This window comes from Nomascus leucogenys, unplaced genomic scaffold, assembly GCF_006542625.1.
Source record: "Nomascus leucogenys isolate Asia unplaced genomic scaffold, Asia_NLE_v1 Super-Scaffold_637, whole genome shotgun sequence".
Classification (NCBI taxonomy): Eukaryota; Metazoa; Chordata; class Mammalia; order Primates; family Hylobatidae; genus Nomascus; species Nomascus leucogenys.
This window is the reverse complement of record NW_022097991.1, coordinates 36,473-49,919: the sequence shown is the minus strand read 5'-3', so window position 1 is coordinate 49,919 and position 13,447 is coordinate 36,473. Positions and strand designations below refer to the sequence as shown.

At 40.7% G+C, this 13,447-nt stretch overlaps 1 pseudogene; it reads right to left on the bottom strand.

Moving 5' to 3' along the window:
• Positions 1–7,253: 7,253 nt before the first annotated feature.
• On the bottom strand, positions 7,254–12,183 carry LOC105738166 (annotated as a pseudogene).
• Positions 12,184–13,447: the final 1,264 nt, after the last annotated feature.

The following is a 13,447-nucleotide window of genomic DNA, read 5'->3' as shown; positions in this document are numbered from 1 at the left end:
CTCATGTGGTCAGGAATATGTTTTGTTATGGACAAAGGAGACAGCACAAAAATCAAGTGAAGATATTGGGTCAATGTAACTATTTAGTTTTATTTCGAAACAGTGGGAGTAAATAAAGTAAGTTTTAAAATTGAGAGAAAATAACAAAGATAAAGCGAGAACAAGAAAATGAAAGAGAGGAAATTAATATTGGAAGGCGATGGTCTGTTGAATAATGTCTCTGAAAATAGCATGGAAGTCAGCTTATAGGTGCAGGACAAAGCCTTAGAAAAGAAGAAGCAAGTTGCACTAATGGGGTCAGGCTCTGGTTAGCAGGTAGTTTTTGAACTGCTAAAAGAAAAAATTTTGGAAACATCTATGTCATTCTATGAAGTAATATTCGCTATTGTTTTTGAGAATAAAGAATCAGCATGCAGGTAAAATATTTGAGAATAAAAAAACTAAACAGATTTAGTAATGAGGCTTTTGTGTATTATAAGATAATTAATTATCAAATCATAAGTTACCATTTTTAAATCAAATGTAGATACTTGAGGGCAAAGAGTTGAAGGCCAGATTTTGACTTCTCATGCAAATACATATATACATACATACATAGAAAAGAAGGAAAGAAAAGGAAGAAACAAAAGAGAAAGCAGTCTCTAATTTTTGGTTCATTCATTGCAACAAATTGCTAAATATCTTAAGATAAAACAAGAAATAAAAAGGCATGAATAAAAGTAGACTATGTGTTCCAATGATTTCATTATTACTTCAGGGTCATGTGAATCTACGGAGGAAGATGATCCATGCTGTGTATTGCAGAGTTTCTCATTTGCTTTATGAGGAAGAGGAATGTCACTTGGAGAGACTGGAATAGAAAAGCAAAGAGAAGTAAAGACAGTAAAGACAGAATGAAATGAAAGGAGAAAGCCATAGGAGGAATGTATAAGAAACTGAAGGAAATGTACCATAAACCAGAGCTGGAGCTGCTCCAGATTAGGACTGAGAACAAGAGAGTCCACTGGTAAAATGACCTCATTCTCTTTGCCTTCTGTGATGTGTTTGGAATGAGGCTTTCATGATGCTTGAAAGTGAATTGCTTGTCTAGTAGCAAAAGAGACAAAGTCAGTTTTTCTTGATCCAGGAGCAAAACTCAAACAAACAAAAACGGTAGAAAACACCCCATAAAATAATTTCCTTTCAAAATTCATTCAATTGCTGAAAAACTGCAGTAAAAAAGTTTATTTGAAGCTTTTTGAATTTGTATTTAAATATATTTAGATATTTAGAAATTTGGGAATCCATGCAATATACTTCCTCAGTGGCCATTTCCTGGATACCAATTGCTATAAACTTTGGGCTCACCCATCCTTAGGAATCTAATAAATTAAGCCTTCACTATGAATTTTGTGATGAATGCTAAGATTTTCTCTCTTCCTTCTTACCTAATTTTAGAAATGTGTTAGAAAGGTAAATTTGTTCCTATATTCAAGTTTTGAGAACTGTAACAGTGATCAGTCTAATACTGAAGTGGGAACATAATTTATTATGAAAATGTACCCTCCTTCATAGTATATTTAGTCTTCCTCTTCTTAAAAGGTAGAAAGGTTTTGTTTGTTTGTTAGGCAGGGCTACTATTTTCAAGGAACTATAGAGAAATCACAGAGAGAAAATTACCATTTCCAATTTTAATTTTCAAAGTACATAAAGAAATTGACAAAATGGCCCCAAATGATGCCAGGACTTATGGGGGAAAGGTAAGTATTTCTGACAGTGTATGGTGAAAGCAGGGTGTAAAGAAGCAAAATAAAAGACTCTCAAGGATTTGGGGCTTTTGTATGTAGCAAATGGTGGATTCCAACTTCAATTGGAAAGGCTATAGGGTGCACTTAGGGAAGCTGGGTCTTAGGAAGCAGGGTGCCTGCCTCAGCTAAGCTTGTCAAGCCCCAGCTTGTGGTTATTGACACTCAGTATTACAGTGGTGTATAACAATACACAAAATACTTTGTATAATCATCCATGATATTAAAAACATTAGAGTAATATTTATAACAACAGCCACAAAGTAAACTGGCAACTAATTTCACTGGATTTATCCCTTTCTCAAGAGATACTCTGGCAGAGAATTCTCACAAAGAAATCTTTCAAAAGCATATGTGGATTTTCTTTTACTTTATTATACCTATGCATGCTTCAGTGAAAAATCCATAAATCTGAGACAAAGTGGTTATTTAAAATAAGAGTTATTATTTACATTATTTTTCTGAGAATAAGAGCAAGCTGCTTTTGCTACTCACTTCGAATTATTAAAAATTCTACAAACTTAAATGTTCTAGGGAATGTGAGCTTAGCAATAATTTCTGTTCTTTATATATTCCAAAAAATATTGTAATTTTTCCCCATTTTGCTGGTTCAGGATTTGCTTGTTATGAATATGGAGTAACCCTTGAACATCAGCAAACTCGAGTGTTCCTGCTGTCCTGACCCATATTTCCAGTGATAACCTGACATATGTAGACACTATGCAAAGCCCACGTCCTTTAGAAGTTTATAACACTACGTTTTCATGTGACTGTTTTCTTATTCCTGCAGCGCATATTTCCTGGGATAATAAAATAACCACTTGTTACATCCCCCTTCTTTGAAGTTCTGAGACAGCTACTCTTTGGTTCTGATGATCTCAACATTGCCCCAACTCCAACAACATCTAAGTGTTTTCATGATGGCAAGCCCTGCCATTCACTTTTGAAGATATTGCTGAGAGGTGGATGTTGGGCAGTGTTGGAACTAGGCTGTTGGATTTTGCAGCGATTCTTGGACAATGAGAAATGACATGCTGGTTAACTCCAAGAAATTTTTTCTACATTTTGTGTCAAGAAGACTACTGGTGTCATCTCAAGACCTCTTCCCCACTATTACCTCAGTAGACAGAAAGGCGTCTAGGCCAGATGGGGGTGTTTCTAGATTATGAATCTGGCATGGTAAGCTTTGTTAATGTGGCCAACACTTATCTCATTTGTAGCCTCTCAGGTTCTTTCCCTTACACTCTTAGACATTTGTTTTGCTTTGCTTTGCACTCACAGAATCAGGGATAGGTCAGTAACATGACTAAAGGTATCAGAAACACCATCTTCTGAAAATGCTAACCTACTGACTACTTGATTTTCTTTATCTGTTTCTATAAAACTTGTACCATTTTTAAATTGTGGAGGTATACATTTGTTTTGATTTTCATTAAACTACTCTCTCTTAGAATACTGCGCATGTCTTTTCTTTCATGCTGTATCTTTTTTTCCCTTGATTTCCAAACCAGCTCAGGTAAATGAATACCTGAGTGTGTTTATCCAAACTGATGGGTTAATGCAAGAGCACAGGGTTCTTCCCCCTGAACTGGAATTTTCTTTTCTCTGTTCCACATCTGCTAAGTCCCATTTCATCAAGTGTAACTTCCAACATTTCTTCATGGAATTCTTTCTTTAGCTTCTGGGCTAGATTAGGCTATTTGTTTTAAAGACTCAGAAAACCTTATACTTTTCTTTGTAAAACTCGCAATGTAATAGTAGGCTTCTTTTCTGCTTTTCAAATTACAAGAAAAGGATTGTGTTTGTACTACATACAGTTATATTCCAAGAAAATAGACAATGGTTAAGATATAACTGATATTCAATAATTGTCTGTTTGAATAAAAGAATAAATGCACAAATTAATTGATGAAAATATATGATACAACTATTTAAAAGGCTATCAAATTTACCCCTGTATTCCTATTGATTTTGGCTACTGAATGTAGCCAAAATCAACAGGGATACTGAGAAATATTATTTAATGAAGATATAAATTGGATGCTTATCAAATTGATAGGCTCAGTCAATTTTCTTTAGCTCAGGAGCAAACTGTCGACGGACACAGATCTTAACAGAATGACAATGATATAGATAAAAATACTGAAAACCTGTTAGATTTTAGTAATTTCACCGATGGCATCCTATAGACAGTTACCTGGGAACATGTCATTACCAGAATAGAAAGTAAGACTCACTTTTTGCTTCAGAAAATACAGAATACCCAAAAGCCTCATTACACTTTAATAAAATTCCAAATTTATTTAGGTCTTTGAAATTTTTAAGATACATGTGCAGTAAAATATCCTTATTATCAGAAATACATATATTTTGGTCGTGTTAACTTGGTATGAAGCCTTTCCTTAAGTATCGACTGGAAATTGATTCCAGGACTCCCCACAGATACCAAAATCTTGGATGCTAATAATCCTCAGATGTCCTTACATAAGATGGCGAAGTATTTGCATGTAGCCTAAGCACATCCTCCAATGTACTTTAAGTATCTCTAGATTACTTAAAATACTTAATGCAATGTAAATGCTATGTAAGTAGTTGTTACACTGTGTGACTTAGGGAATAATGACAAGCAAAAAAAGTCTGCACATGTTTAGTGAAAATGTAATCATTCAATTTTTTTCCTGGAATTTTTTAATCCATGATGAGTTGAATCCATGGGTGTAGAACCCTATCATATGGAGGTCCAACTGTATATCAAATATCATGTTTAATGGTGTATTTTCTAGTATTTAATTTAATTACTGGCAATATGGCACACAACAAACATATCAAACGTTTCTGATATGCGTTTTTTGAATTTATTTAAAGCAATAAAGTAATGCCTCCTTTAATGAGGATTGCTGAGAACAAAGTCTAAAAAAGGCTGACTCCATCTATAAGGAGTAACTCTGATCAAAAAGTTTACTGACAGAGAGGATCTCTGAGCTGTTAGTCCACTGATGGGACATAACTGTCAACTTCCTGATCTGTGAAAACAGTCTCCAAGCCACACACACATTGAATGGTAAAGGATAAAAATCTAACTAACTAGGAAGGCTTAGGCACAACTTTTCAAATACAGATTTAGGTAGAAATAGAGAAAAATAGATATGAATATTGCTGAGTTTCATGTTTAGCTGAATTCATAGTAAATATTTATCATCATGAATATGTTCATCTCAGAAGCCAAAAGCATACCTACTCTCACATGAAGGTTGCATATATATACATATATATGTGTGTGTATATATATGTATATAGATATACATATATGTGTGTATATATGTATATATATATACATATATATGTGTGTGTATATATGTATATATATAATACATATATATGTGTGTATATATGTATATATAATACATATATTTCAAAGCAGTCATTCGTATATTTTTTTAAGTAGTAAGCTAATTTTCCAAGGACTATTATTATATATATATAAAATATATATCTATACATATATACATGTATATTATATATATATAGTCCCAGCACTTTGAGAGCCTGAGGTGGGAGGATCACTTGAGCCAGGAGTTGGAGAGAAGCCTGGGCAACAGGGTGAGACCCTGTCTCTCCAACAACAGCAACAACAAAATTACTCAGGCATGACAATTCAGCCTGCAGTCCAGCTATTTGCGAGGCTGAGGTTGGAGGACTGCTTGATCTGGGGAGGTCGACTCTGCAGTGAGCTGTGATCTCACCACTGCACTCCAACCTGGGTGACAGAGTGAGAGCCTGTCTCAAAAACAAAACCAAACAAAACAAAAACAAAAAAGCTGACTATATTTATCCATTCTTCCTTATTGCTCTAATAGCTCTATTCTAAAATACAATGAGATTATATACAAGATGAAGATGGTTAAAAGAGTATAATGCTATTAAAATATAAATGACTACAGAATTGTATGTTTGCATTACTGCTGTCATTGGAATACAGATCCTGTCACCTTGGTAGTCAGCATAGTACCCAATAGGTAGTTTTTAAAAAATATATTATTATCATTTATTAATGTGGAGAATAGCCTTCCAAAGACAGCTGCAAATGTCCTTGTCACACAGAGGCAGCAGTCATCAGGAACTCTGCTGACCAATGCTTTAGGTGCCTGTTTACAAGGAAGACATTCTGAAAAAAAAAAGTCAGGAAACTTCAGGAAAAAAAAACAACAACAACAAAAAACACCTTTTCTTCCAAAGTAAGTATTTTCTGACACTCACACCTTCAGGCTGTCGCCCCTGTTGGAAGTGAGAGAATGACTAGTTACTGGCAGTGTGACACCACGAGCACGCTCCTAGGCTAATGGAGCTGACTGAAGAGCCCCCTCCAAGACAGGTTCCCTGCAGCCCTCCCCTTTCTTTCTTCTGAAAATGTGTATCTTTCTTTTCAAGCCATGACCGAAAGTCTTATTTTGTTCCTACTCTTAGAAACATTCAAAAACAGCCCCATACCAGCCGTTTTATGAATCAATGTAATTTTAAAGCAGAGGGATAGTAAGGCATTATTTGTCTCTCTGGTCTTGGTTCCTTTTCTGCATACTGCAATCATTCAACTACATCTTACACTCTACCATGTCCACGACACTGCTTATGACTAGTGCCTAGAAGACTGAACATCACTTGTGCCTACGTGCAGATGGAGAGAAAGTCTTCTGGTCACATTACCACTTTGGTGGAAGGCACTCTTAAAAAATTCATCGGCCAGGTCTGCTATTATAAATACTGGGTCAAAACTGTGGTTGACTTCAAAGTGTTCTCAGAAAGTTTGATAATACACTATTAAAAGACGGTTTTCCACCTGAAAACCTGACTGGTGGCAACCTTCAATTGGCGCCTGCATTTCCGCTGAGCAGAAGCATCCAAGAGACGGAATCGTTTGCATGAGGAGTTCTTACTGCCACTATGGTTGTTAGAAAACATGGAACGATCCCTCTGCCCTCCAGGTGATTGAAAGCTATGCAGGCCGGGCGCGATGGCTCACGCCTGTAATCCCAGCACTTTGGGAGGCCGAGGCGGGCGGATCACAAGGTCAAGAGATCGAGACCACGGTGAAACCCCGTCTCTACTAAAAAATACAAAAAATTAGCCAGGCGTGGTGGCGGGCGCCTGTAGTCCCAGCTACTCGGAGAGGCTGAGGCAGGAGAATGGAGTGAGCCCGGGAGGCGGAGCTTGCAGTGAGCCGAGATTGCGCCACTGCACTCCAGCCTGGGCGAAAGAGCGAGACTCAGTCTCAAAAAAAAAAAAAAAAAAAAAAAAAAAGCTACGCAAAACAAGGTTGTTTCTTTCTGAGAGGAAGGAAGGAATGGGTAAGAAACCTTTTTAAGGCATAAATAATATAAAAGGGCACACATTTTAAGACACATTCACATGACATTATACTACAAAAAAAAAATAGTGATTTTCTCTGATTTGAATTAACATCCTTCACACAGTTCACTCCCAGGCCTGTTTTGTGCAGTTAGTTACAGGATTGAAGTTGGAACATGATTGGTTGTTTGCACATCCTCCGGTTTCCTGGGGCTGCTGGAGGACCCCTGAGGGGCTGTGCAAAGGAACACCAGGCCGAGGCCATGTTGTCTCTTCAGCACAGTCCTCTGAGATAGGTGGCAAAATAAGAGGATTCCAACGTAAAATGTTGCTGTCTGTTTCTGAATAGACACAGCTGTCTCCTCTGCTGAACTCTTCTGGATTTTCTGTGCCATCACAGCTGACATCGTTTCTATTATCCTGACAGCACTTTTTTCCTCCTCTGTAATAACACACCTTGTGGATGAACCAAAATCACCAAAAACTGCCACAGATACTGTTACAGAGCCACTCAAAATAATACCAACGCTATTGTTGGCAATGGATTGGTAGAAACCCAGGAGAGAGGAGTTAAGAGAAAGCATTGTCAAAGTCCCCTGATGAAGCTTTATATGTTCCATGTTTCTATCCTACTTTTTTCCATTATGCAACCATGAGCTATGAGTGGTCACAGCTTTGGCAGAACAATGTAGTTCTACAGGTCCACCACGTTTCTAGATGGCAGAGGTGGCTCAGAAGTAAAATAAGGTGCCAAGTCTGAACTCATGGAAGACCAGAGAATCATGACAGTAACATACAGCAGTGTGCATATGGATCCAAGATTCACATGCAGAGCGCCAGATTACAGAAGCAGGCAAGGCAGGCTTCCAGAGCAAAACTCAAGCCTTGGTTCACTTTCCAAGTTACTAGAGTTCAGGGTAATCAAACGCATTCCTTAACCTTGACTCCTTCCTGCTTACTAAGACTTTGATCAGGGACAGTCTTCATGCTGTCCAGAGGGGGTCTCTGAAACTGAGAGTAACAGTTGGCTTACATCTTCAGTGATTCAAGTCTGCAAGGTGTATATGATTGTGCTTTGGGGGGAAAGCAGAGATGCCACTTTCTGTACTTACAATGGAGTTCACTTCAGTGCTAAAAGCACATCATAGCAGCTCTGCTTGTAATAAACTCCAAACTAGCAATCTGCCTTTGGGTTGAGCTGTTCTCCTACAAGATAAGCTGTTAAGTCATGCCTTGACTTTAGATCTCTCCGCTGGGCAGGCTAAGCATCCAGAGGTCCTGTGTGGCAGCCAGCTGGGAAAGCCACCCTCAGGTCCTTCCCACCGAGGCCTGCGGCAGCGACTATGGTGGAGGCTATGGTGGCAGCGGCTGCGATCGATCGGAAGGGGCCCCTCCACGCACCACGCAGAGCAGAGGAGGGCACAGTGTCTTGCAGGCCGGGGCACAGGTGCTGGGTAGGTCAGGAGGGCGCTGGGTTCTTGTTCTTCTGGCATCTTGACGCTGGAGCTGGGCATCAGGGCTCAGCACTCCTCCAGGCAGAGGCGAGTGGGCATGTAACCGGGCGGGTTCATGGCTGCCAGGAGCATGCCAGGAGCAGGAGGAGGGATCCTGTGACAGACAAGCAGGCAGGCTATAGAGGCCGCCTCCAATAAGTAGTTTTTTAACCCATCCTTCTCCCTCCACTCTCAAGTAGACCACAGAGTCTATTTTTCCCATACTGACGTCTCTGTGTGTTCAGTGCTTAGCTCCCATTATAAGTGAGAACATATAGCATTTAATTTTCTGATCCTGCATTAATTTGCTTAGGATTACAGCCTCCAGCTCCATCCCCATTGCTGTAAGAGAGTTGGTGTGCCCAGAGCAAAGCCCTCCATTTAAGCTCCCATTCACAATTACACTGACTCCATTGAGGACCTTATGGTGAAGGTGGGAACAGCCACTGTTGAGACCGCCAATGCTCAGTAAGCCTCCATGAACACTTCCATTTATCTCATTTGCTCCTGAGGGGGTGGTGTATTCCATCATCTGCCCGTTAATATCTGATCCTTGATAGAGATATCCTGGAGGGTCATGTTTCTCTATGATATTCTGCTGGTGATTCTTCCACAGTCCCATTTCAATGAAAACCTTAAGATGAGGCCCAAGACACCCAGCATACAGCCAAGGATCAGATATAACAGGTCACTGCTTCTGGCAGGGCTGGTTGATGGCCTCATATTTCCTGAGGAATTCAGAGGGGTACTCAAGCCTTTCGGATACTCAGAAGCTCCAGGAACACGTTTTACTTTAGTCTCGCAGATCATGACATTGCTAAACTCACTTTCTTCTCCTTCACTGAAGCACTGCATTTTAATGCCATAGGAAGTTTCTGACAGCAGATGGGCAATCATGTGCCACTCCTTTGAACCTTCTGTAACATCCCTCTTATAACCATTGTCATTGTCATTATCTATGAGTTGGTAATAGATATAAAAGAATGGAAGTGTTATTGTTACTTCATGGAATGTATGTCCACTTTAGCACAATCTGAGTAATGCTGACAGCCTCTGTGTATACAATGTGAGGTTCGTTATTGGACAGTTGGAAACAAGTTTGGGGAACCCAGTCACCTGATAAGGATGAGACGCTGACCTCTGAAAACTCTCTTCATAGTGGTTGATAGCAATGACCCTAAATTTGTATGTTGAACCTGGTTCCACACTACAAACTTCCACAGAAATTTTGGAAGGAAGGATATCTTCAGCTACCACCAGCCAGTCACTGGTCCTCATCCATTTATATTTGACCTTGAAGGCAGCAATTGAAGAATTCCCATTTGCCCAAGGAATTCAAGTGACATAGACCAACCTCTCTGATGCAGTGGAGATAATCAGGTGATCTGGTGCCTCTGGAGTGCCACTGTGCCTAGATGAATCTGTAAGCACCACTCCAAAATTGTTGTTTGCAGCTTCTGAAACAACAGGATACTTTGGGGTGCCTATGGGTTGAGAGGATGCCTGGGTGTTTTTTGATGATGCTGTTTTCTCTTTGCTGGTTCAGAAGGTAAGCATGGCAGGTGGGTTTTCACTTGCAGCACTTCTCGCTACCATCAAGAGTTCATAAAGACTAGATGGTTCCATTTCAGCTAAATGAAGCTCACTTTCACTTCCTGGGATTCAAACCCCGTGCCAACTTCCCACCACACCAACTTCATACTCCAGATTTTGATACTTCACAAAATAGGCATTGATGGGCAGTCCACTGTCCTTGCCTGCCCTCCACACCAGGTTTTATGTATCTGGTATGGGGGTCTGTAGGGTTTCAATTTGATGGAGACATCAGGAACAGAGATGCCACTAGCAATTTTCTCTGATGGTGCTTCCACTGCACTGGGATGTGCTTTCTCTGGAAATGAGCTGAATAATCCAGTTTCTGAATCATCTCTTTTTTTTTTTTCATTATTCTGAGTAGTATCAAAAACTGTGACTGTTTCTGCTTTTGTTTGTTTCAAAAGGAACAACCATGAGAGGTGGTTCTGCCTGCATGGTAGCGTGTTCATTTGTAGCTTCACAGATGTATTTCTCCACATGCTCCTGTGTCACAGCCTGAGTATGGAGAGAGCTCAAGCCAGCTTGGGACATGATGAAATAGACAGGCTCTAGGTCCAAGATTCCAGGTCCTGATAAGTGTGACTTTTGGGATTTAGATCTCAGGACTTAAGACAGATGGCTGGTTATCAATCCATGGATGTCATACCAACAAGTGACCAGACCCCGCAGCCTGGTAGCATTGCAGGACAGAGTAAACAAAGTCTCCATCTACCACTTTTATGCTTGCTGGTGCCATAATTATAGCTTGCTTGAATCCATTGCCTTTTTCTATTTCAAGTCTTCCAGTAGACTGCATAAATCCAATCTCATTATGTGCTAAACACTGATGTAGCCTAATATCTTGCATAATAACCCCACTGAATTTCAGTCAGTTTCCTGCAGTTCGATGTCTTGAGGAAGGGTGATTAGGCTGTGCATTATGAAACCAGTTATGGTTGGCAGCTGGGCTCCTACAAACATCAGAGATAAAGTGTACTGTGGAAAACAGAGACACTATCTGATCCTGTAGTCCCTTAGAGTAGGAGCGTGTTGAAGTACATGAACCATGTATGCCACATATTTTACATTTCCAGAGTTGTTTCCCACCATGCAGGAATAGTTTCCAGAGTCCACTGGGTCAATGCTATCTATGGCAAGATGAGAATACAACCTTCTCCAGTTGCTTCCCGGGGCAACATCCTGCCTGTCCTTTAGCCAACACACTTGAGGAGCCAGGACCCCACTAACCACACACTCCAAAGCTACAGGCCTACGTGAATGAACAGCTAATACCTATGAATGAGCAGGGGAAGAATGCCAAAATCATCTGAAGAAAGGTGACTCACAAGGAGCTTTTGGCCAATGGGTTCAACTTTTAATTCATGTGTGGCTGGATTGTAAGCTGCGCATTTGTATGATCCCTTGTCCTCTAAGGATACATTCAAAATCTAAAGATGTTCTTGTGGAGGGATTAATTAATTCTTTGTGGAATGCTTCAGCCACTTCCCCTGGATTTTAGCGCACACCTCAATTTTGGGGTTACTCTCTGGTACCCCGCAGCCAATGAAACCAGCACCTTTATTATTTTGCTGTAATAAAATGCTTTGTGGATGAATCAAAATCACCAAGAACTGCTGTGCATACTGTTACAGGGCCACTTAAAACAACATTGACCTACTGTTGAAAATGCATTGGTAGTAACCCAAAAGGGAGGAGTTAAGAGAAAAAAATTGTCAAAGTCCCCTGATGAATCTTAATATTTTCCATGTTTCTATTCTATTTTTTCCATTATGCGACCTTGAGATATGAGTGGTCACAAGTTTAGCAGAACAATATAGTTCTATAGGTCCACTAAGTTTCTGGATGGCAGAGAGTAGCTCAGAAGTGAAATAAGGTGCCACGTCTGAACTCCCAAAAGAGCAGAGAATCCTAAGAGTAACAGAAGGTGGTGTCCATAAGGGGCCAGGATCTGGATGCAGAGCGCCAGATTACAGAAGCAGGCAGGACAGGCTTCCAGAGGAAACCCAAGCCTTGGTTCATTTTACAAAATACTGTAGTCCAGGGTAAGCAAACACCTTCTTTAACCTTGACTCCTTCCTGCTTACTAAAGACTTTGATCAGGGACAGTCTTCATGCTGTCCACAGGGTGTCTCCCAAAATGAGAGTAATAGCTGACTTACATCTTCAGTGATTCAAGTCTGCAAGGTGAATACACTTGTGCTTGGGAGGGAAAGCAGAGAAGCCACTTTCTGTTCTTAGCCTGGAGCTCACTTCAGGGCTAAAAGCAATCATAGCAGTTCCGCTTGCAATAAAGTCCAAACTAACCATGTGCCTTTGGTTTGAGCTTTTCTCTTAACAAAATAAGCTGTTAAGTCATGCGTTGATTTTAGGTCTCTCCACGAGGCGGGCTAAGTATCTAGAGCTCCTGTGTGAAAGCCAGCTGGGAAAGCTGCCCCTATGTCATGTCCTCTGGTGTGCGGCAGCGGCTGTGATCTGAAGGGGCCCCTTCAGGTCCCGCACAGGGCAGAGGAGGGTGTGGTGCCTCGCACGCCAAGGGCAGAGGCGCTGGGTAGGGCGAGTGGGCCGCGGGGTCCCAGGTCTCCTTGCACTGAGTGGCCTCAACGGGGAACCAGGGCTCAGGGGAGGGTAACTGGGTTTGGGGTGGGGTGCGGAGTGACAGGACCCATCCCTGTGGCGATGCTACTCTGAATGGAGGCCTGCCTACAGGAAACCAGGTGGTCACAAGGCCCAACAGGAGCAGGAGAGGAGCAGGCGGAGGAGCGATCCCAGACAGAGACAGGCAAGGCAGGCTGTAGACACTGCCCCCAGGCGGTATTTTTTTAACCCATCCCTCTCCCGCCACCCTCAAGTAGTCCACAGAGTCTATTTTTCCCATATTGATGTCTATGTGTGTTCAATATTTAGCTCCCCCATGTAAGTGAGAACATACAGCATCTGGCTTTCTATCCTGCATGAATTTGCTTAGGATTAAAGCCTCCAGCTCCATCCACATTGTTGTAAAGGACACGATTTCATTCTTTTTATGGCTGTATAGTATTCCATGGTGTATATGTACCACATTTTATTTATACACTCTACCATTGGTGGACACCTGGGTTGATTATGTCTTTGCTATTTTGAATAGTGCAGCCATGAACATAGGAGTGTATGTGTCTTTTTGGTAGAATGATGTATTTTCTTTTGAGTATATACTCAGTAATGAGATAATTGTATCAAAATTTAGCTCCGTGT